This window comes from Stigmatopora nigra, unplaced genomic scaffold (assembly GCF_051989575.1).
Source record: "Stigmatopora nigra isolate UIUO_SnigA unplaced genomic scaffold, RoL_Snig_1.1 HiC_scaffold_28, whole genome shotgun sequence".
NCBI classification, from domain to species: Eukaryota; Metazoa; Chordata; class Actinopteri; order Syngnathiformes; family Syngnathidae; genus Stigmatopora; species Stigmatopora nigra.
In genome coordinates, this window is record NW_027551607.1 from 1,258,045 (window position 1) to 1,284,040 (window position 25,996).

Sequence of the window (25,996 nt, forward strand, 5' to 3'; positions counted from 1 at the left end):
TTTACCCACAATTAGTGTCGATTGTGTGGGTTTGATGTATTTTCACTATTCTCTGTAAGAATAAAGATCCAGGGATGTTCTGAGACTATTTCCCACCAGAAATAGTGTCAAAAACATGCATTTTGCGACAAAAATAGTGGTTGTATTAGAACCAGGCCCAGTCGGTTCTGGTTTGTGTATACCCCCTTAACGTGTGTCCAATAGGAATGGGGTTGTATTTTTGACTATTCTGTATAAAAATGATCATCTAGGGATGTTCAGAAGTTCTTCTATGCCCGAATAAATGACCTCCATTTGGGCACTTTATTTTGCATGGTGGTTGTAGTAGAACCAAGCCCAGTCGGTTCTGGTTGGTGCTTTTACCCAGAGTTAGTGTTGATTGTGTAGGTGGATGTATTTTCACTATTCTGTCTAAAAATAAAGATCCAGGATGGTTCTAGGGGTATTTACCACCATAAATAGTCTCCAAAACATGCATTTTGCGATAAAAAATAGTAGTTGAAAAAATGAAAAAATGAAAATCAGACATAGGCATTGTCGTCATCATTGACTTGACAAAAAGCTTAGTAGTCATCATACCCTCAGCAGCGTATGACGAAATTGTATAGTGCTTCACCACAAGTTCGTCTTTCCAGGCCAGACACATTTATGACATTTATTTATGACATATTCATACTTGTTAGCTCTCCGCCTTGAGCGCCATTTTGCGGCGACTGCAAGATGCCTCACCGATGCCAACAAGAATAAGGTGGATCACTTACCTCTCAGTCTTTATACTTACCCTCCCTCAGTCAGCCTTTGGAAGGCAGATCTGCGCCGAACGACCTTCCTGTTACTTCATTTCGACTTGACTTAATTTCATAGTCGGGATATGTGTAGTCGTCACGTCACGTGTTGCTGCAGGTTCAGAGACCTGATGGCTGTTGGGAAAAAGCTGTCCTTGAGCCTGTTTGTCCGTGCTTTGTAGGACCTGTAGCGTCTGCCAGATGGAAGCAACTGGAACAGGCCGTGTCCAGGGTGGTATGGGTCTCCAACAATGGACCCGGCTCTTCTAAGGTATCGGGGGTTGGCAATGTCTTCTAGTGATGGCAGAGAGCAGCCGACGATCTTCTGGGCAGTGTTTATCACCCTCTGTATGGCTTTTTTGTCTGCTGCCGTGCTTCCGGTATACCACACTGTAATGCCGTAAGTCAGGATGCTCTCCACAGTGGCTCTGTAGAAGGTTGCCAGAAGCTTGGTGTCCAATTTGTCCCTTCTCAGTACCCTGAGAAAGTGGAGTCGTTTCTGGGCCTTCTTTACTAACACTGTGGTGTTTGTGGACCAGGAGAGCCTATCCGTGACGTGGACTCCCAGAAATTTGAAGGATTGGACCAGGGGTGGCCAACCAGTCAGAGACCAAGAGCCACATTTTTTACCGTGTTACCGCAAAGAGCCACATTTTTTACTGTGTTACCGCAAAGAGCCACATCACACAGATTTATTGTAAATGTCACACACCAGCATAGTAATGACATAAATTGACTCCTACAGTACTAACAGCACAGGCCAGTCATTATCAACAATGAACATTGTGTGTGCACTGTCTCACACAGACAAACTCTCAGTTCAACCAAGTCCACAAACAAAAATATAATAATTTACAATAGCGTCTTTCTTTTTCTATGCATGTTACTTAGTGGGACTTCTGTCATAAAATCAGCGCCTATTTTTGCGCAACATTCGCTCCTTGTGAGCTGTCATTTATTATGAATGGCTTTTCGCTAGTTAAAAGCCATTCATAATAAATGACAGCTCACAAGGAGCGAATGTTGCGCAAAAATAGGCGCTGATTTTATGACAGAAGTCCCACTAAGTAACATGCATAGAAAAAGAAAAACGCTATTGTAAATTATTATATTTTTGTTTGTGGACTTGCTGAACTGAGAGTTTGTCTGTGTGAGACAGTGCACACACAATGTTCATGCGAGGCAGACCAAGGCGAGAGTGCTCAGCCGGGAGCAGCCAATAGGAGAGCGAGGTGTACACCCACGTGGTGGGCGAACTAGCGCGCCCACCACGTGGTTGTACACCTCGCTCTCCTATTGGCTGCTCCCGGCTGAGCACTCTCGCCTTGGTCTGCCTCGCAGGGGGTGTGGCTTTTTCAGCCGACACTCGATCTTTGGGATACTTTTTGTGTGCGCGACGCCGTTCATTGTCGCTTCTGGTTCACGGGAGCTCTCCCACTCTGTTAAAAACGTTTACTCAAATGACCTTGCTCCTACTGGGAAACTTTGAGGTATTTTCATCCCAAGCACATGCGCATTGGACGAAAATACCGTATTGAACTCAAGCGAAGCGCACACGCAAAAAAAAATAAAACACAAATACAAACTTTGATATGGACGTAAGAGCCGCATGAAACCGGGCAAAGAGCCGCATGCGGCTCGCGAGCCGCGGGTTGGCCACCCCTGGATTGGACCCTGTCTACACATACTCCGTTAATGAGGAGTGGGGCCAGGTCTGTGCTGCGCTTGCGAAAGTCCAGGATTATTTCTTTAGTCTTTGCGGTATTTAGTGTAAGATTGTTCGCCGAGCACCAAGAAGACAGTTTGTCGACCTCGTCTCTGTAAGCTGACTCATCCCCGCCTGAGATGAGTCCGATCACAGTGGTGTCATCGGCGAATTTGATGATAGAGTTTGACTGGTGGGCTGGTGTGCAGTCGTATGTGTACAAGAAGTACAGGACAGGACTCAGTACACAGCCTTGTGGTGAGCCAGTGTTCAGTGTAATGGCGGAAGAGAGGTGTGGACCCATTCTGACAGTTTGTGGTCGACCAGTCAAGAAGTTCTTTACCCAGCAGCAGATTGAAGAGGATAGTCCAAGATGGTAGAGTTTGTCCTTCAGGATGTCCGGCTTGATGGTGTTAAAGGCTGAGCTATAGTCTATGAAAAGCATCGTCACATAGTTCCCCCGGTGCTCCAGGTGGCTCAGTGCTGTGTGAAGAGCCACAGCGATAGCATCCTCAGTGGACCTGTTTTCTCTATAAGCAAACTGGTGAGGGTCAACTGAGGGGGGGATTGTCCTTCTGATGTGTCGGGCCACCAACTTTTCAAAGCACTTCATGATCACAGACGTGAGAGCAACAGGCCTGTAATCGTTCAAGCTGCAGATGGTTGGCCTTTTTGGGGACAGGAATGATGGTGGCAGATTTTAGGCAGGCAGGAACGATGGATAGTTGCATTATAACTGGGTAGTCTCGGTTCTGGTTGCTGTTTATATCCGAAACTTGTGTCCAAAGAGGATGGGGATGTATATTTTACTATTCTGTTTAAAAATAATCATGCAGGGATGTTTTGGGGCTTTTTTTACACAAGAATCAAAAACCTCCAATGGATCTTTATTTTGCACGGTGGTTGAATTAGAACCGGGCCCAGTCGGTTCTGGTTGCCGCTTTTACCCAGATTTAGTGTCAATTGTGTGGATGGATGCATTTTCACTATTATGTGGAAAATTAAAGATGCAGGGATGTTTTGGGAATATTTCCCACCGTCAATAGTGTCCAAAACATTTTGCGATAAAAATAGTGGTTGTATTAGAACAAGGCCCAATCGGTTCTGGTTGGTGCATTTACCCATAATTAGTGTTGAATGTGTAGATGGATGTATTTTCACTATTCTGTGTAAAAATAATGAAAAATAATGTTCTGGAGCTATTTTCCCACCATAAACAGTGTCCAAAACAGGCATTCTGGGATTAAAATAGTGGTTGTATTAGAACCAGGCCCAGTCTGTTCTGGTTAGTGAATTTACCCGAAAAATTGTATCCATTGACGATGGGGATGTAATTTTGATTATTATGTATAAAAATAATCATCTAGGGATCTTCAGAAGTTCTGTTATTCCCGAATCAATGACCTCCATTTGGGCACATTATTGACGGAGCTCACGACCATGATCCAGTGTGTGGCTAGGATGTGTCCCTCAAACACAAATACTGGTCAGTCTCATCCAAAATCGTAATGGCTCAGTTCCCTTGAGTGGGAGCGGCAAGGAACGCCCTGCATTTGAAGACCATTGAAGGCAGGTTCCGGGCCTGTGTCGGCGCATCAGTCAGGCTGGGTAGCCGCCATGGCCCAGGTGATTTGCCAGGGCTGCCCTGCTCTTGACGGAGTGGCCACCCAGCGGGGCTGTGTGTGTGCCATGGTGGGAGACTCGTGCTGCCCCTTCATCCCTGCCGGCATGTCCTGCTCGGTCCATGATGCCCTGCAGGCTATTAGGAACATGCAGAGAGCTGTGACCGGAGATTCGGTCCCACAACGAGGATGGCTTGACTGGTTCTTCTCTGGCTCATGGAAACAGCCATTTCAATATTTCGATATTTTCACAGACACAAAAGGAGGGAATTGTGGGATGGACTGGCTAACTGGCTTAATAATTGTTTATTCTTGTCGCACCATGTGGTCATACTGGTTTTACCTTTGTTTGATAAGATCGTAGAATGCAAGGTAGACTAGCCAAACTGGTTTTACAATTGAATTAAAAGTTTGTGGAATGTAAGAAAGACTAACTAGTTGGCCTTGCAATTGTTTGTTCGCCTCGCGAAATGTGAGAAAGGCTGGCTAACAGGGTTTGCAATTGTTTCCTTGAATTGTGCGATGAAAAAAGGTTCAACTTCAGGAGTAACTGTCACTCTCCAGGTCATCCAGGGTCAAGTGCACACTTGGAAACTTTCATATTCGACCAAAATGTGCTTATCAGCTCATAAAAAGCACATTTGGTGGTACATGGAAAGAACGGCAGCAGACAAAAAGGCTATTTAGAAAGGTATCACCACTACGCAGAAGATCGTCGGCTACTCTGTCCTCACTGGAAGACATTGCCAGCCCTCGTTACCTCAGCAGAGCCAGGGACATGATCAGGGACCCATGCCACCCTGGTCACAATCGGTTCCAGCTGCTGCTCTCTGGCAGACAGACGCTGTAAGTTTCCCACATCCGTTGGGACTCTAAACTTGGGGTAACACAACACAATCCCTTCTGTGTAATAACTTCGGGTGAGGTAATATGAATAGACATTAGGTACAAGGTGATCTGACACCTACATGCTGAAGGAAGGTAATTGAAAGACAGTGAGAGGTAAGTGATCCACTCAGGGGGTGGTGATGCAATGTATCCATAAAGGCAGAATTGTAAATTAAGAGTCTGGAGTCATAACTTGTAAAACTGTGTAAAACGGTCAGAGACACAAATGTCTCTCTATACATAGTGTAATATCATCAAATTTTATAATTTAATAAGTTTTTCATTTGGCATCATTCGAATGGCTAGATATTAAGTTATAATGAAAACTATGATACCTGGCCAAAACATGATTTTCAGCGCATGAAAAGCACATTCAGGCAATAAAAACTGAAATGTTCCCCTGCTGCGAAACAAACTGTCAGAGACACATAGTTACTGTGTATATAGTGTATAATTGTCCAATTCAAGTAAGTTTTTCATTTGGCATCATTCTAAGTGATAGAAATTAAGTTACAGTGAAAATTATGATACTTGGCCAAAACGTGATTTTCAGCGCATGAAACGCACGTTAAGGCAATAAAAACTGAAATGTTCCCCTGCTGCGAAACAAACTGTCACAGACATATAGTTACTGTGTATATAGTGTATTATCGTCCAATTGAAGTAAGTTTTTCATTGTTGGGTTTATTCTGTATTACTATTATAAATATATTTGTATTAATTCATTTCTTTCTTAAATCATTCTCTTTCTATTTTCAAAGTGTTGCGAGGTCACGAGTATTGCCAAGTCATCTTTAACCTGGACGGCCTGTTCCAGGATGGTTATCCAAACAATCCACCCAACCTGGGTCCTTGAGATTTGGTGGGCCCTTGGTGACGAGGCCAGGGCTATTCGGCCAATAACAAGAATGCTGTTATCGTTATGTAACTGTGCACTTCGGGTTTTTCTGTATGTAACAATTATATGATTATGATTATATTATATGATTCTTAGGTCAAGGAAGTTGTATAATTACTCTAATCTAAATGTTGTTAGGTCTAGTCTCCTGTTTTTGTTATTGGTAAAATACTTTGATTGTTATTGTAGTCCCAGATGTTGTTTTTACTCATTCGTGATGGAATGATCAACAACTCTGTAAATTGTTTTGATTCATGGCAATAAGAGGCGTACGAAAACGTCTATTCGAGGAGACGTTCGGAAGTTGTAAGGTGACACTTGCTGACTCTCCCCTTCGGAGGCTTTTACCCATTGTTATCCATTTCTATTTAATTAAATGTCAATAATTGAATAAGATGTCTGCCTGCAGTTATTGATAATTACGGACAAAGATAATTATTAATGAACCTAACATTTTGGTCCTTCTGAGCCATGGAGGTCAATATACCGGAGCGAGAACCCAGGCGCTGCTGTTCGACATCTGGTAAGTGACCGTGCGCACGGCGTCTTCAAAACCCTTGGTGGGCCGGAGTTCTCGACGGGGGCGCCTGGATTCTCGGCGGTTGAAGACTTTTCCTGCTGGAGGGAGACATCTGATGGATCTCGGGTAAGTCCACATTAATGTCTGCATGTTGTGACGGTGTTTCCAAATGCGTTAAAGGGACATTGTATGTGAGGTCCATTGTGGGCTGGTTTCGTGTCCTGGGTGACGGCGACAAAACCCTGTGTTTATACTAGTCAATGGCAGGTACGGTGGGGCACTTTGCTGGAAAGTGTCCTGTGTCTCAGGGGTAGGCACGAATATATTGTACTGGAGGTACAATGTTGGGGCTGGAAAGTGTCCTGTGTCTCAAGGGTAGGCACGAATATGTTGTAAATGTTGTATGGTGTTTTTGTGGTTTCTGCAGTAAAATTAAGACAAGCCTAGGAAATACAGTCGAAGAGGTAATAATAATAATAATAATAAAAAATATAATAAAGTTAACTGTGTGAGGCACACGAACTCACTACAAAAAAGTAAAATATGGGAAACTGTTGGGTTTATTCTGTTTTATTATTATAATAGTTATATTAATTCATTTCTTTATTAAATCATTCTCTTTCTTTTCTTTGTATTAATTCATTACTTTGTTAAATCATTCTCTTTCTGTTTTTCAAAAGTGTTGAGGTCACGCCAAGTCATCTTTAACCTAGACAGCCTGTTCCAGGATGGTTATACAAACAATCCACCCAATCTGGGTCCTTGAGATTTGGTGGGCCCTTGGTGACGAGGACAGGGCTATTCGGACAATAACAAGAATATTGTTATCGTTATGTAACCGTACACTTCGGGTTTTTCTGTATGTAACGATTATATGATTATGATTATATTATATGATTCTTAGGTCAAGGAGGTTGTATAATTACTCTAATCTAAATGTTGTTAGGTCTAGTCCCTGTTTTTGTTATTAGTAAAATACTTTGATTGTTATTGTAGTCCCAGATGTTGTTTTTACTCATACGTGATGGAATGATCAACAACGCTGTAACTTGTGACCATAAGAATGGGACGAAAACGTCTATTCGAGGAGACGTTCGGAAGTTGTAAGGGACACTTGCTGTAACGCTCCCCTCCGGAGGCTTTTACCTGTTGTATCCATTTCTATTTAATTAAATGTCAATAATTGAATAAGATGTCTTCCTGCAGTTATTGATAATTACGGACGAAGGTAATTATTAATGAACCTGACATTTTGGTCCTTCTGAGCCATGGAGGTCAATATACCGGAGCGAGAACCCAGGCGCTGCTGTTCGACATCTGGTAAGTGACCGTGCGCACGGCGTCTTCAAAACCCTTGGTGGGCCGGAGTTTTCGACGGGGGCGCCTGGATTCTCGGCGGTTGAAGACTTTTCCTGCTGGAGGGAGACATCTGATGGATCTCGGGTAAGTCCACATTAATGTCTGCATGTTGTGAAGGTGTTTCCAAATGCGTTAAAGGGACATTGTATGTGAGGTCCATTGTTGGGCTGGTTTCGCGTCCTGGGTGACGGCGATAAAACCCTGTGTTTATACTAGTCAATGGCAGGTACGGTGGGGCACTTTGCTGGAAAGTGTCCTGTGTCTCAGGGGTAGGCACGAATATATTGTACTAGAGGTACAATATTGGGGCCGGGGAGTGTCCTGTGTCTAAAGGGTAGGCACGAATATACGTTGTATGGTGTTTGTGTGGTTTCTGCAGTAAAATTAGGAAAGGCCTAGGAGATACAGTCGATACAGTCGAATAGATAATAATAATATTAATAATAATAATAAATAATAGAGTTAACTGTGTGAGGCACACGAACTCACTACAAAAAAAAATAAAAGTAAAATATGGGAAACACGTGTTGTAAGGCGGGTTTGGATGACGATCCAAAAAATACGTCTAACTTGTAAGGATTGGAAAAAATTGGAAAGACAAAGCGCTTTAAAAAATATTACACAGCTATATTTATGGATAAATAAATATGGGTTTGCTGGCCAGCTTAAAATGCATAAAATGCAGGATAATATATGCACTAATGCATAGAGGTAATATACATATATAAATAATATGTGAGTGGATAAAAGTGTAACAGCTTGTTCCACAGACACTAATGGAGGTAATATACATATATAAATAATATGTGAGTGGATAAAAGTGTAACAGCTTGTTCCACAGACACTAATGGCGAAATAAGGCCGGGGAGAAGTTAAAAATACTATTTTGGGAAAATAGTGGGGGCTCCCTCGGATAACGGGGATATATTTAAGACCGTGGCGGCGGGAAAGTACTGTTTGGTAAGGAAAAAATAGCGGGGCCTCCTCGGCTGACGGGGAAAATATTTACCGAGATAGGTGACGGGCGCGGAGGAAGTTTAACAAAAATAAAGGGAGCTAGAAAATTAATGGGGACACTGGTATTTGATTTGGTTAATCCAGGTATGACGTTTTGTGATTACAATTAAATTGGGTTTTTTTGTGATGCTTGGGCTTGTATAACAACAATTAGAATGGTTATTTCCAAGTGCTGGTGGTGCTTTGTTAATATAACCTATATGTACTGTCAATTTACAGCAATGTGATGGCTTATTGCAGCTTGGTTTTTGATCCCGTCCGCTAACGGGAAGATGGTGTTTAAAAAAACAAAAGAATATATACAAAATGATCATTTAAATGTTTAGCAGGGAATGTCACCTGTGTTTTTATTATGCTCTAGACTTGCCAAAAAATGTGTCAACTGCGGGGGAAGCGTTTCTGGTGCAGCGGCTGCTGATTAGATGGGAGTGAAACATGTGGGCCGCGGGGCAGACGATTTAACTGTGTTGGGCTTTCGGGAGCGTTCGGACCGTGTAAACGACTAAAATTTTGTGATCCCTTCCGTGAAGACATTATAATAATAATAATTGGCCTTGGGGGTGCTGAAGCAAACTTGAGGGCAGAAAATGGGTTTTTGCCATATTGTTGTGCTTGCAGCATACATATTCTGGATATATGGGGTCTTGGAAAAATATTGTGATGTAGTTGAATATCGGAAGAGGGGTTAATTTGACGTTTTAATGGTTGTCTTCTCTAAAAAGCGTTGTATTTGGGCACAGGGAAAAAGCTGGTTTGTAAACATAAGATAACAATGCTGTTTTCGCAGCAAGAGTGGAGGTCATAGTTAACGGCTAATTGCGTTTTCTGTTTGGACTTTTCAGAATAAGAACAATACATGGTCTGCAAGAAATGCAAGGTTATGCGGATGCTTTCGCATTGATATTTTGGGTTTTAAAATGAAATGTATTAAGAGGATAGAAAATCTGTTTAGTAAAAGGTTGATTTGGTAAAAAGCTTTGGATTTGGGAAATAGACCAAAATAGTCATTTTTGAGCAATTGTGGATTTCAAAGGGCTCTTAGTTAAAGGAAACTAGCTTTTGGAGGAAAATAATATTAATACTATTTCAGAATTTTTTGATTATTCAAAATACTTTAATCCAGGAGGTTGGCTGTTTAAAAGAAAAAAAGGCCAGGATGACAAAATTTACAATATTATGGTATATTGGTGACGATAAGGTTTTTAAAACATTAAAGTTTGTAATTAGGAATTGTCTAACAAAAGGTTGATTTCTCTCATTTAAATGTTGTAGATTTTTGTTTTGGTAACAGGCTATGGGAAATGACTCTTGTCTTAAGTAAACATCATATGAGGTGATTTACAAAGTATAGTAGGTATTGAATTATTTGGCTGTTAACGACATCAGATGGGAAATTTACAATGCAATAGTGGCATGATAAAATTCATGGCATTCATCCAAATAATTAGGTGAATTGTAAATAAAATAATTGGTTTAGGATGAGCATATTTTCCCTAAGAATGGAGTAACATGGAATGTTTTTCAAAGTGCACTTGAAAGAACATTGTCTGTTGTCCTGGGGGGAGGAAATATGCTTTGTCACAGGTCATATTGGTGACTTTAAGGATATTACTGATTGGATAAGCATTGGTCAATTGATACAACCAAATAACGTTGCTTTTTACTGCTTTAAGGGCATGCAAATTGGTGAGAACTTTAGCAACGATGGGGTTAATACGCCTGAATGTTACAGTGATAACGAGTGGCAATAACAAGCTTAGATAAGGGAGGGAAAGGAGAAATTCTCCAAATTCCAGAATCTGGCTTAGAAACAGGTTATGTTAGTCGTTTTGGGTTTTTGACAGGATGTGGTAGTACATTAATTCTGGGAAATTTTGGGAAATTGGGGACCCCATATCTAAAACAAGTTTGAGACAAATGTGTAAATAGGCTCTATTTGGCGCTGGATGCACGAATTCTAGTGGGGCCTTTCATGTTTTGAAACAAGTGACGCTTTAGGTAGATGGGTTGTCTATGAACAAAATGGGATGGGGGAAATTCGCTTACAAATTCGGCGTGTTATCTTGGTTCATAGAATTTGGAGTAAAGGCGACGTAATAAAGGCCATAGGCGTCATATTGTATAAAAGAGGCGTGGATGAATTTGTTTTACAAATGGGGGAGATTATCTTATCACCTGAAACAAGTAGAAACAAAATTGGATGGCCGCATTAAAAAGGTGATTGGCATGCTATTAGAGGGAATTGGGATTTTCCAAAAACATGGTAGGGGGCCATTAGGTCATGGCGGCTGTAAAAAATAAAAACTTTAGATGTGAAACTATTCCCACCTCAATTCGGGGAACAAACAGCTAAACTGATAGCATTAAAGAGGATATAACTTTGTGTGAAACTTGAAGGAAATTTTTTACAAACGGTTAAAATGCTAGAGTGGGGGTGTGTATATTAAAGGATCTACTAATGAATGCGGGGTGGATCCAGACTTTCCGGAATGTGGGGTATTCCTGGCGTCCTCGAGAATTTGATTTTCTCAGGGTACTCCAGTTTACTCCCACAAAATGAAATTATGGATGCTAGACTGGTTGAACACACTAAATTCTTCTGTTTATGAGTGTGAGCGTGAATGATAGTTTGTCTTTTTGTGTTTTTTGATTGGCAGACCACCGAGACATAATCTATCAATAAAAGATCAATAAAGAAAAAAATTTGGGCTTGAGTCAAGGGAAGTCCTATGTCTCGACAAGGGGGAGGTGGCCTTGCTACAACGGCACTACAAGGCTTAGGGTTTAAATCTATATGCATACCCACATATCCATTTCAAAAAATACATATAGATTTTATTTTATTTTTATTAGATCATATGGATATCATTCCACGATATGGAATTCCAGAAACTATTTATAGTGATAATGGCTCCCATTTTGTTAATATAATAGTTGTCTACCATCCACAATTGGCGGACCTTATATGAAGTCCTGTTTGGTAGACCTTACAAATTGTTATTATTCACCACACAATGACAATTGGATGATGAGGCGAATCTATCAGAGAGAAAAAAAACGCACACACCAAATTTAGACTATCAGAGGGAGATTTTGCTTCTCAACAGGAAACGGACGAAGCGACGGTGATTCTTGAAGACTGGATGCTGATAAGCAGCATAAAAGAAGAAACATCGGAGCAACGCAAAGTGGGAGGGTCCTTGTTACTGAAAGGGGACACGGATGCACCTTTCCCACAGTAAGAAGGTTGTCTAAATTGAAACGTTTCAAGAGGAAAAATCCCTAAACAAAGACAAAAAGTCATGTTGAAAACAATTATTGCTTTTGGGGCAATGAGATTAATGATGATTGTGATTCTATTCCTTTCCACAGTAGGGTTGTTTTCTCCAGTTGGAGAAAAAAGGCGGAGGCGTTTCAATTGAGGATACACCTTCTTACGGGAGGCTAAACCGAGAAACATACACATTTACATTTAATTAACATTACCTACTAAATCAAATTTCCAAAATGAAAATATATATTTGGACTCGGCGACGTCCCGGTTGCCATACAAAGGGGCAATCTATGGTGGGAAATATGTGTGGTACATTAACAGCAGAAAATTGAAGATTGGGAAAAGCCTTGTTGCAGAAATTGGTCAAGATTGGAAAGCTTGGACTGACATATTAACCTGTGAAAATTATTTCTGAAACAGGGATTTCCCAAACGGGGGATAATTGGGCGCTGTTAATGGAGTGTAAAGAAGGCAAGCACTAGGTGGAGCTACTTTGGTAAAAGGGTGGTCTCAATTGAAACATTGAGGGGACGGGTAAGATAAACTTTCTGACTTAATAAAATACGGGAAACACCAATATTAATTGAAAAGATTATTGCTCAGCAAGCAATACCATAAAACTATAGGGAACTCTTTTATATTGGGTTTGACGTCTCCATATGGTTTCAATTGAGACTAAACCATCTTACAAAGGATTAGGATAAACTACCAGACAAGGGAAAATACGATGGGATCTAACAACTCCCTCAATCACCATTCTTTTGGGGAAAAGTGTTTTTACAAATGAAAAAACGTGTCCTACTTGGCAAGAAAAAATATTGAAGCAGTGTTTATCCTGTTACGCGGTAAATAGGAAGTCAATTTTTCCACTGTTTAATCATTTTACCTGCTTAAACCTTACAGGGCATGGTCTGAAGCTGGGGGCGATAAATGAGACGTGGTGTACCGGCGTTCTAAAACAAACTACACCCCTGATACCACGTTCTGGCCTATAGTGGCGGGGTGGTAGATAAATTATACGACTCCTGCCGAAACGCGGCAGGACTAGGTACTTTGGTCTCACTGCTCTTACCGATGTCTGTTTTTCCATCCACAGTGGAGGAGATACAATTGGCGGCTCATAATTCGGCTGAAGGGTCGACCCTCCCGACATCGTCGAGAGGCATGGAGGGAAGGAGATCCAACATACATTGATGCGATTGGCATCCCCTGGGGCGTACCAGATGAGTATAAGCTGGCTAATCAGATCGCAGCAGGTTGGGAGTCTATCTTCCTTCTAATCACCCCAAACAAAAATGTGGATAGAATAAATTACTTACATTACAATGTTCAAAACTTGGAAATTATACTGAACAGGGATTTGTGGCCATGAAGGAACAACTGGCAGCTACCAGTCTGATGGCGTTCCAGAATCGCATAGCGGTGGATATGATCCTTGAAACAGGGGGCGTGTGTGCAATGTTTGGAAAACAATGTTGCACCTTCATACCGAACAACGCGTCACCCAGTGGATCTCTCACCAGGGCCATTACTGGCCTGCAAACACTGAACCGCAATATGCAAGAGCACTCTGGAGTAGATACGTCCGCATTGTCAGATTGGTGGGATAAGACCTTTGGAAAATCTAAAGATTTGGCTACATCCTTCGTGGTTACTATAGGCACAATTACCGCTATCCTAACATTGTGTGGGTGATGTAGTATCCCCTGTTTGCGCTCCTTGCTAAGCCGACTTATAACTACTGCAATTGCCCCTACAAATTCTAAAGTACATGAGTTGTATCTTATGGGACGGTTTGGGGAAAGCAGTGAGGTCCAGGAGTACGGTAAATCCGAGGACCAATTGGACGAATATAATTATGTTTTTTCTCTTTCAGACCAGCCATGGGAGTAAGGAGTAGGCGGATAAAATCGCAGTCACCGACATTTCCATTTAGTGATTACTAAGAAATGACTAATAACATACATATTATAAAAACGGGGGAATGTTGGGTTTATTCTGTTTTATTATTATAATAGTTATATTAATTCATTTCTTTCTTAAATCATTCTCTTTCTTTTCTTTGTATTAATTCATTACTTTGTTAAATCATTTTCTTTCTGTTTTTCAAAAGTGTTGAGGTCACGCCAAGTCATCTTTAACCTAGACAGCCTGTTCCAGGATGGTTATACAAACAATCCACCCAATCTGGGTCCTTGAGATTTGGTGGGCCCTTGGTGACGAGGACAGGGCTATTCGGACAATAACAAGAATATTGTTATCGTTATGTAACCGTACACTTCAGGTTTTTCTGTATGTAACGATTATATGATTATGATTATATTATATGATTCTTAGGTCAAGGAGGTTGTATAATTACTCTAATCTAAATGTTGTTAGGTCTAGTCCCTGTTTTTGTTATTAGTAAAATACTTTGATTGTTATTGTAGTCCCAGATGTTGTTTTTACTCATACGTGATGGAATGATCAACAACGCTGTAACTTGTGACCATAAGAATGGGACGAAAACGTCTATTCGAGGAGACGTTCGGAAGTTGTAAGGGACACTTGCTGTAACGCTCCCCTCCGGAGGCTTTTACCTGTTGTATCCATTTCTATTTAATTAAATGTCAATAATTGAATAAGATGTCTTCCTGCAGTTATTGATAATTACGGACGAAGGTAATTATTAATGAACCTGACAGAAACACGTGTTGTAAGGCGGGTTTGGATGACGATCCAAAAAAATACGTCTAACTTGTAAGGATTGGAAAAAATTGGAAAGACAAAGCGCTTTAAAAATATTACACAGCTATATTTATGGATAAATAAATATGGGTTTGCTGGCCAGCTTAAAATGCATAAAATGCAGGATAATATATGCACTAATGCATAGAGGTTATATACATATATAAATAATATGTGCGTGGATAAAAGTGTAACAGCTTGTTCCACAGACACTAATGGCGAAATAAGGCCGGGGAGAAGTTAAAAATACTATTTTGGAAAATAGTGGGGGCTCCCTCGGATAACGGGGATCTACTTAAGACCGTGGCGGCGGGAAAGTACTGTTTGGTAAGGAAAAATAGCGGGGCCTCCTCGGCTGACGGGGAAAATATTTACCGAGATAGGTGACGGGCGCGGAGGAAGTTTAACAAAAATAAAGGGAGCTAGAAAATTAATGGGGACACTGGTATTTGATTTGGTTAATCCGGGTATGACGTTTTGTGATTACAATAAATTGGGTTTTTTTGTGATGCTGGGGCTTGTATAACAACAATTAGAATGGTTATTTCCAAGTGCTGGTGGTGCTTTGTTAATATAACCTATATGTACTGTCAATTTACAGCAATGTGATGGCTTATTGCAGCTTGGTTTTTGATCCCGTCCGCTAGCGGGAAGATGGTGTTTAAAAAGACAAAAGAATATATACTAAATGATCCTTTAAATGTTTAGCAGGGAATGTCACCTGTGTTTTTATTATGCTCTAGACTTGCCAAATAATGTGTCGACTGCGGGAGAAGCGTTCTGGTGCAGCGGCTGCTGATTAGATGGGAGTGAAACATGTGGGCCGCGGGGCAGACGATTTAACTGTGTTGGGCTTTCGGGAGCGTTCGGACCGTGTAAACGACTAAAATTTTGTGATCCCTTCCGTGAAGACATTATAATAATAATAATTGGCCTTGGGGGTGCTGAAGCAAACTTGAGGGCAGAAAATGGGTTTTTGCCATATTGTTGTGCTTGCAGCATACATATTCTGGATATATGGGGTCTTGGAAAAATATTGTGATGTAGTTGAATATCGGAAGAGGGGTTAATTTGACTGTTTAATGGTTGTCTTCTCTAAAAAGCGTTATATTTGGGCACAGGGAAAAAGCTGGTTTGTAAACATAAGATAACAATGCTGTTTTCGCAGCAAGAGTGGAGGTCATAGTTAACGGCTTATGGCGTTTTCTGTTTGGACTTTTCAGAATAAGAACAATACATGGTCTGCAAGAAATGCAAGGTTATGCGAATGCTTTCACATTCATTTTTTGGGTTTTAAAATGAAATGTATATTAAGAGGATAGAAAATCTGTCTAGTAAAAGGTTGATTTTGGTAAAAAGCTTTGGATTTGGGAATAGACCAAAATAGTCATTTTTGAGCAATTGTGGATTTCAAAGGGCTCTTAGTTAAAGGAAACTAGCTTTTGGAGGATAAAATAATATTAATACTATTTCAGAATATTTTGATTGTTCAAAATACTTTAATCCAGGAGGTTGGCTGGTTAAAAAAAAAGGCCAGGATGACAAAATTTACAATATTATGGTATATTGGTGACAATAAGGTTTTTAAAACATTAAAGTTTGTAATTAGGAATTGCCTAACAAAAGGTTGATTTCTCTAATTTAATTGTTGTAGATTTTTGTTTTGGTAACAGGCTATGGGAAATGACTCTTGTCTTAAGTAAACATCATATGAGGTGATTTACAAAGTATATAGTAGGTATTGAATTATTTGGCTGTTAACGACATCAGATGGGAAATTTACAATGCAATAGTGGCATGATAAAATTCATGGCATTCATCCAAATAATTAGGTGAATTGTAGATAAAATAATTGGTTTAGGATGAGCATATTTTCCCTAAGAATGGAGTAACATGGAATGTTTTTCAAAGTGCACTTGAAAGAACATTGTCTGTTGTCCTGGCGGGAGGAAATATGCTTTGTCACAGGTCATATTGATGACTTTAAGGATATTACGGATTGGATAAGCATTGGTCAATTGATACAACCAAATAACGTTGCTTTTTACTGCTTTAAGGGCATGCAAATTGGTGAGAACTTTAGCAACGATGGGGTTAATACGCCTGAATGTTACAGTGATAACGAGTGGCAATAACAAGCTTAGATAAGGGAGGGAAAGGACAAATTCTCCAAATTCCAGAATCTGGCTTAGAAACAGGTTATGTTAGTCGTTTTGGGTTTTTGACAGGATGTGGTAGTACATGAATTCTGGGAAATTTCGGGAAATTGGGGACCCATATCTAAAACAAATTTGAGAAAAAATGTGTAAATAGGCTCTATTTGGCGCTGGATGCACAAATTCTAGTGGGGCCTTTCATGTTTTGAAACAAGTGACGCTTTAGGTAGATGGGTTGTCTATGAACAAAATGGGATGGGCGAAATTCGCTTACAAATTCGGCGTGTTATCTTGGTTCATAGAATTTGGAGTCAAGGCGACGTAATAAAGGCCATAGGCGTCATGTTGTATAAATTAGGCGTGGATGAATTTGTTTTATAAATGGGGGAGATTATTTTATCACCTGGAAAAAAAAAAAGTGGAAACAAAATTGGATGGCCGCATTAAAAGGTGATTGGCATGCTATTAGAGGAAATTGGGATTTTCCAAAAACCTGATAGGGGGCCATTAGGTCATGGCGGCTGTGAAAATAAAAACCTTAGATGTGAAACTATTGCCACCTCAATTCGGGGAACAAACAGCTAAACTGATAGCATTAAAAAGGATATAACTTTGTGTGAAACTTGAAGGTAATTTTTTACAAACGGTTAAAATGCTAGAGTGGGGGTGTGTATATTAAAGGATCTACTAATGAATGCGGGGTGGATCCAGACCTTCAGAATGTGGGGTATTCATGGCGTCCTCGAGAATTTGTGGATTTTCTCCGGGTACTCCAGTTTACTCCCACAAAATGAAATTATGGATGCTAGACTGGTTGAACACACTAAATTCTTCTTTTTATGAGTGTGAGCATGAATGATAGTTTGTCTTTTTGTGTTTTTTGATTGGCAGACCACTGAGACATAATCTATCAATAAAAGATCAATAAAGAAAATAATTTGGGCTTGAGTCAAGGGAAGTCCTATGTCTCGACAAGGGGGAGGTGGCCTTGCTACAACGACACTACAAGGCTTATGGTTTAAATCTATATGCATACCCACATATCCATCTCAAAAAATACATATAGATTTTATTTTATTAGATCATATAGATATCATTCCACGATATGGAATTCCAGAAACTATTTATAGTGATAATGGCTCCCATTTTGTTAAAATAATAGTTGTCTACCATCCACAATTGGCGGACCTTATATGAAGTCCTGTTTGGTAGACCTTACAAATTGTTATTATTCACTACACAATGACAATTGGATGATGAGGCGAATCTATCAGAGAAAAAAACGCACACACCAAATTTAGACTATCAGAGGGAGATGTTGCTTCTCAACAGGAAACGGACGAAGCGACGGTGATTCTTGAAGACTGGATGCTGATACGCAGCATAAAAGAAGAAACATCGGAGCAACGCAAAGTGGGAGGGTCCTTGTTACTGAAAGGGGACACGGATGCACCTTTCCCACAGTAAGAAGGTTGTCTAAATTGAAACGTTTCAAGAGGAAAAATGCCTAAACAAAGACAAAAAGTCATGTTGAAAACAATTATTGCTTTTGAGGCAAGGAGATTAATGATGATTGTGATTCTATTCCTTTCCACAGTAGGGTTGTTTTCTCCAGTTGGAGAAAAAGGCGGAGGCGTTTCAATTGAGGATACACCTTCTTACGGGAGGGTAAACCGAGAAACATACACATTTACATTTAATTAACATTACCTACTAAATCAAATTTCCAAATTGAAAATATATATTTGGACTCGGGGACGTCCCGGTTGCCATACAAGGGGTCAATCTATGGTGGGAAATATGTGTGGTACATTAACAGCAAAAAATTGAAGATTGGGAAAAGCCTTGTTGCAGAAATTGGTCAAGATTGGAAAGCTCGGACTGACATATTAACCTGTGAAATTTACTTCTGAAACAGGGATTTCCCAAACGGGGGATAATTGGGCGCTGTTAATGGAGTGTAAAGAGGACAAGCACTAGGTGGAGCTACTTTGGTAAAAGGGTGGTCTCAATTGAAACATTGAGGGGACGGGTAAGATAAACTTTCTGACTTAATAAAATACGGGAAACACCAATATTAATTGAAAAGATTATTGCTCAGCAAGCAATACCATAAAACTATAGGGAACTCTTTTATATTGGGTTTGACATCTCCATATGGTTTCAATTGAGACTAAACCATCTTACAAAGGATTAGGATAACCTACCAGACAAGGGAAAATACGATGGGATCTAACAACTCCCTCAATCACCATTCTTTTGGGGAAAAGTGTTTTTACAAATGAAAAAACGTGTCCTACTTGGCAAGAAAAAAAGAATATTGAAACAGTGTTTATCCTGTTACGCAGTAAATAGGGCATGGTCTGAAGCTGGGGGCGATAAATGAGACGTGGTGTACCGGCGTTCTAAAACAAACTACACCCCTGATACCACGTTCTGGCCTATGGTGGCGGGGTGGTAGATAAATTATACGACTCCTGCCGAAACGCGGCAGGACTAGGTGCTTTGGTCTCACTGCTCTTACCGGTGTCTGTTTTTCCATCCACAGTGGAGGAGATACAATTGGCGGCTCAGAATTCGGAGGTGAAGGGTCGACCCTCCCGACATGGTCGAGAGGCATGGAGGGAAGGAGATCCAACATACATTGATGCGATTGGCATCCCCCGGGGCGTACCAGATGAGTATAAGCTGGCTAATCAGATCGCAGCAGGTTGGGAGTCCATCTTCCTTCTAATCACCCCAAACAAAAATGTGGATAGAATAAATTACTTACATTACAATGTCCAAAACTTGGAAATTATGTTAAAAAGGGATTTGTGGCCATGAAGGAACAACTGGCAGCTACCAGTCTGATGGCGTTCCAGAATCGCATAGCGGTGGATATGATCCTTGAAACAGGGGGCGTGTGTGCAATGTTTGGAAAACAATGTTGCACCTTCATACCGAACAACACGTCACCCAGTGGATCTCTCACCAGGGCCATTACTGGCCTGCAAACACTGAACCGCAATATGTAAGAACACTCTGGAGTAGATACGTCCGCATTGTCAGATTGGTGGGATAAGACCTTTGGAAAATCTAAAGATTTGGCTACATCCTTCGTGGTGACTATAGGCACAATTACCGCTATCCTAACATTGTGTGGGTGATGTAGTATCCCCTGTTTGCGCTCCTTGCTAAGCCGACTTATAACTACTGCAATTGCCCCTACAAATTCTAAAGTACATGAGTTGTATCTTATGGGACGGTTTGGGGAAAGCAGTGAGGTCCAGGAGTACGGTAAATCCGAGGACCAATTGGACGAATATAATTATGTTCTTTCTCTTTCAGATCAGCCATGGGAGTAAGGAGTAGGCGGGAAAAATCCCAGTCACCCGACATTTCCATTCGTGATTACTAAAAAATGATTAATAACATACATATTATAAAAACGGGGGAATGTTGGGTTTATTCTGTATTACTATTATAAATATATTTGTATTAATTCATTTCTTTGTTAAATCATTCTCTTTCTATTTTCAAAGTGTTGCGAGGTCACGAGTATTGCCAAGTCATCGTTAACCTGGACGGCCTGTTCCAGGATGGTTATACGAACAATCCACCCAATCTGGGTCCTTGAGATTTGGTGGGCCCTTGGTGACGAGGCCAGGGCTATTCGGCCAATAACAAGAATGCTGTTATCAATATGTAACCGTGCACTTCGGGTTTTTCTGTATGTAACCATTATATGATTATGATTATATTATATGATTCTTAGGTCAAGGAAGTTGTATAATTACTCTAATCTAAATGTTGTTAGGTCTAGTCTCCTGTTTTTGTTATTGGTAAAATACTTTGATTGTTATTGTAGTCCCAGATGTTGTTTTTACTCATTCGTGATGGAATGATCAACAACTCTGTAAATTGTTTTGATTCATGGCAATAAGAGGCGTACGAAAACGTCTATTCGAGAAGACGTTCGGAAGTTGTAAGGTGACACTTGCTGACTCTCCCCTTCGGAGGCTTTTACCCATTGTTATCCATTTCTATTTAATTAAATGTCAATAATTGAATAAGATGTCTGCCTGCAGTTATTGATAATTACGGACGAAGGTATTTATTAATGAACCTAACATTCATTTAGCATCATTCTAAGTGATAGAAATTAAGTTATAGTGAAAACTATCATACAGGGCCAAAACATGATTTTCAGCGCATGAAACGCACGTTAAGGCAATAAAAACTGAAATGTTCCCCTGCTGCGAAACAAACTGTCAGAGACACATAGTTACTGTGTATATAGTGTAAAATAGTCCAATTCAAGTAAGTTTTGCATTTAGCATCATTCTAAGTGATAGAAATTAAGTTATAGTGAAAACTATGATACTTGGCCAAAACGTGATTTTCAGCGCATGAAACGCACGTTAAGGCAATAAAAACTGAAATGTTCCCCTGCTGCGAAACAAACTGTCAAAGACATATAGTTACTGTGTATATAGTGTAAAATCGTCCAATTCAAGTAAGTTTTGCATTTAGCATCATTCTAAGTGATAGAAATTAAGTTATAGTGAAAATTATGATACTTGGCCAAAACGTGATTTTCAGCGCATGAAACGCACGTTAAGGCAATAAAAACTGAAATGTTCCCCTGCTGCGAAACAAACTGCCAGAGGCACATAGTTACTGTGTCTATAGTGTAAAATCATCCAATTCAAGTAAGTATTGCATTTAGCATCATTCTAAGTGCTAGAAATTAAGTTATAGTGAAAACTATGATACTTGGCCAAAACGTGATTTTCAGCGCATGAAACGCACGTTAAGGCAATAAAAACTGAAATGTTCCCCTGCTGCGAAACAAACTGTCAGAGGCACATAGTTACTGTGTATATAGTGTATAATCGTCCAAATAAAGTAGATTTTTCATTTGATATCATTCTAAGTGATGGAAGTTAGGGTTAGGGTTAGGATTAGGGTTAGGTTAAGTTATAGTGAAAACTATGATACTTGGCCAAAACGTGATTTTCAGTGCATGAAACGCACATTAGGGCAAAAAAACTGAAATGTTTGTTAGGTCTGAAAATACAACTCAGGAGCAGGCTAAGAAAGAGTGAGATAAATTTAAATAGAAAATAAGTATTACCAGACTGCAAAGTGGACAGTGAGAGTTCCTACAGTGGGGTCCTGTTCACTGCGATGTTACTGCAACTCTAGTCGAATGACCAGTGAGTGTGTCTTAAATACAGGCAAAACTGACAGTTGTCCCTAAGACTTTGGACAGATACGTTTCAGTCATTTGCAGGGCAACAAGTAATTGATTAGTGTCGGGCCTGGAATCTGTAGTCAATGGTTTCCAGACGTAGGGTGTTCTTCGCTGTTCCTACCCTGGGGAACACCGCCATCATGATTTTGGAGGAGACTGACCATTGTTTGTATTAGAGGGGGACATCCGAGCCCCAAACTGAATCATGGGGGAATAAATCAAAGCTCCGTCGTTTACGCCTGGTGGGTAGATGTGGGTTGGCGTCGACAGTTGGAATCGAGTCTGCTGTTAGAGCGTACGTGTGGTCGGTTGCAGATGTAGGGACACAGAGCCCAGTTGTATTGGTGGGGATGATCATATACACTTGCCATTCGCAGAGCCACCATATTTGGTCCAGTACTATCCATGATTGGGAAGGAATGTGTCTGATCTCGGCGCACCTGGTGACGTGAACTTGGTCCAAAGGGGTCTTCGGATCCGGTCCGCTGAAGTTGAAACAGGATGGATAACAGTCTGTTCGGTTGTTGCACTGGACATACGTTGCGGTATTGACTGTAGCTGCTAATGGTACTGCGACCATGGTATGTAGGCGGTCGAGCTTTGCTGGAAGGATTCTCTCAGATTACCCAGGATACAGTTGTAGGTGAGGTTGGCGAGTTCTTCGTTCTGTCGGTTGGACCATAGCTGTGGTTGGGCTACGGCAGTAGGCAAGAGGGAACAGACATAACAACTCATTGGTTGTGGCGCGGGCTGTGAGTGCGGTGTATCTGTATCAACTGTTCCTCATCATCGGGTTGTAGTCGTTTTCTTCCTGTGTTTGGACATGGGCGAGAATAAGGTGTATCTACTCAGGCTTAGGTGTTCCTGCCGGACGGATTTTGAGTAGGCGTGTGGCGGATGGTTGTACGAAGGGGTTCACACCAATCACTTTGGGGACCATGGCTGGACTAGTAGTGCGGATGGTGATAGTAAAGAGGGGGCTTTTTCCTGGTCGGTCCGGTCGGAGGCATAGGTTGATGCAGCCTTTTTGTTGGATATTGGTCGTAAGGTCTAGCATATGTTTACCATCTTTGATGGTGGTGGCTAACTTGTTGAAGTTAGCGGTCATGGTGGTAGCTTCTTTGGAAAGGGGCCATGTGATGGTTTTGTAGCCTGTATGGAGGAGGACCTGGTCCAAGGTGTCTGGCCAGACCATTCAGACTCTGGGAGCTTGTAGGTACCAATAAAAATAACTGGAGTCAGTCCTGTGTAATCCCAAGTGAGTAAGCTGTAGGCTGAGCAAAGGTACTTGAACGACGATTGGTGTCTTGGTTAATGGGATGCAGATCTGGGGGCCCCTGTTCGTTTCCTGAACCAGCTAGTGGGGCATTCTCCCTCAGTGGGAGTGTACCAAGGTTCTGGTACGTTCCCCCCATGTGGTTAAACACAGAGCGGTGATGATGATGGCCAAAATCACACGGTGAGGTCTGTCCCAACGTGGAGAAGACCAGCACTTTCTTTTTATCACCTTGACGAGTACCAGGTCTCCTGGGGACAGGACCTCCTCTGTGGGAGACAGAGAAGATGTCGGCAGATTATTTTGCATTCATCACAGTTCTTTCTTGGAACATTTTGCATAACCACTTAGTGAGGGAATCTGTTTCTCTTTTCTCTTCTACCACCAGATCTTTTTCCCACATTGTTAAGTGGAAGGGTCTGTCGTTCACTGCCTCAAATGGTGTGCATCCCTGTGCTGTTGGAATGATTTTCATGTACGTTTCTACCAGGCTCAGGCATTCTTGCCATGGTTTTCCTGTGTCTTCCATGGTTTTTCTGAGTCTGAGTTTTACTGTTCTAATGGTTTGTTCGACAAGTCCAGCACTTTGGTTCAGTTTGATGAAATCCATGTTCAGAAGCTCGAAGGGATATGTTCCTGTTTGCCTTGTTCCATGCTTGGGTCGTTCATTGCCTTGAGAGTTGTGTCTACAGCAGTTCAGACAGTTTCTGCCAAAAAAATTGAAGTTTGGAGACCTCTGGGAACATGCATTGTTTGTTGTACTGTACTGATCATCCCTTCTGTTGAGACATGGCTCCTCCCATGGCTCAATTTGGCAATTACTTCAAACAATGATTGTGGGACGCATGGCTTGTTTTCTACTTCATAGAGTCCGTTCTTGTGTTGAGTGGCTCCTTTTGTTTCCCATTGCAGTTTCTCTTTTTCTGGGGCATGATTTTGCATTTCTCTTAGGAATTCAGCAGGGATTGGGCTGTGTCTTTCCACCGTCACATCTTGTTCTAGGAATAGTCTACATGCCTCTGTCAGTGCCACTATTTCTGCGGCTTGTGCAGACCAGTCGCCGGGGAGTCGTCCTGTCTTGAGGTTGTCTTTTTGAGTCACCACGGCATATACGTTGTGTTTTTCTCCATCCAGGGTTTTTGATGATGATCCATCCCCATAGGCAATGTGTCCGGGGGGCAATGGGTTGTCCATTAGGTCAGTTGCATATACGTGGTTAATTATGATTCGTTGAGTGGTTAACTGTGAGAATTGGTTTAACCACTTGTCGTCCGGTCTCCCATGAACTTCAGGGTGACATGTAATGGCCATGTTTGTTGTTCCTGTCCTGGGGCTGCTGGGCAGATATCTTCAGACTGTTCTCTTAGACTTTCAGCTACCTTGGCAGAATCATTCCCGACAATGTCGAGAGAGTAGAAGCTGTTAGATGTGGTGGTGTGGAAGATATTTTTGGTCTGTAAGTCCCTGGGTCGGAGGCCATTTTGGGTGGCCACTAGGCTTAGCCCAAGCTGGACCATGATATCTCGTCCCGGTAACTCTCCGATTTTCATTTTGCAGTCTGACAATAAACCCATCCCTTTTGTTGCTTTCTGACCCATATTAATCACTTACTTAATAGTTTAAACAACAATTATTTTCTAAATTACCCGAAATTGATCTCCACTTTGTGATTAACCCAATATCTCTGAACACACAAAGACCAAAAGTCCCTGACTTTGTCTTAGTTAAGTCCCTGACTCTATTAACAGACCAAGACTATAATGCCTTTGCTAATTCTTGTTCTACTTTCATTGGTCCCGGACCAATTGGTTTATTACCAGACTGCAAAGTGGACAGTGAGAGTTCCTACAGTAGGGTCCTGTTCAACGCGATGTTCCTGAAACTCTCGAATGACCAGTGTGTGTGTCTTAAATACAGGAAAAACTGACAGTTGTCACTAGGACTTTGGACAGATACATTTCAGTCATTTGCAGGGCAAAAAGTAATTGATCAGTGTCAGACAGTTGAATATTTGTGCTGACATGTCACCCCAATCACAAGACTAGGATTGTTTATTCAGTCAGACAGTTGGGTGTTTATGCTGCTATGTCAGCCGTAAGGATGACTACAATGCTGTTATACTCACAAAAACTTATACAATATGAACAAGCATTTGCAAAGATACTTTGTCTAATCTTACATATTCCCCTGCTGCCAAAAAAAACTGTCAGAGACACATAGTTACTGTGTATATAGTGTAAAATCGTCCAATTCAAGTAAGTTATCCATTTGGCATTATTCTCATTGCTAATAATTAAGTTACAATGAAAACAATCATACTTGGCCAAAACGTGATTTTCAGGGTATGAAAAGTACATTAAGGCAATAAAAACTGAAAAGTTCCCCTGCTGCCAAACAAACTGTCAGAGACACAGTTACTGTGTATATAGTGTAAAATCGTCCAATTCAAGTAAGTTTTTTATTTGGCATCGTTCAAAGTGATAGAAATTAAGTTACAATGAAAACTATCATACTTGGCCAAAACGTGATT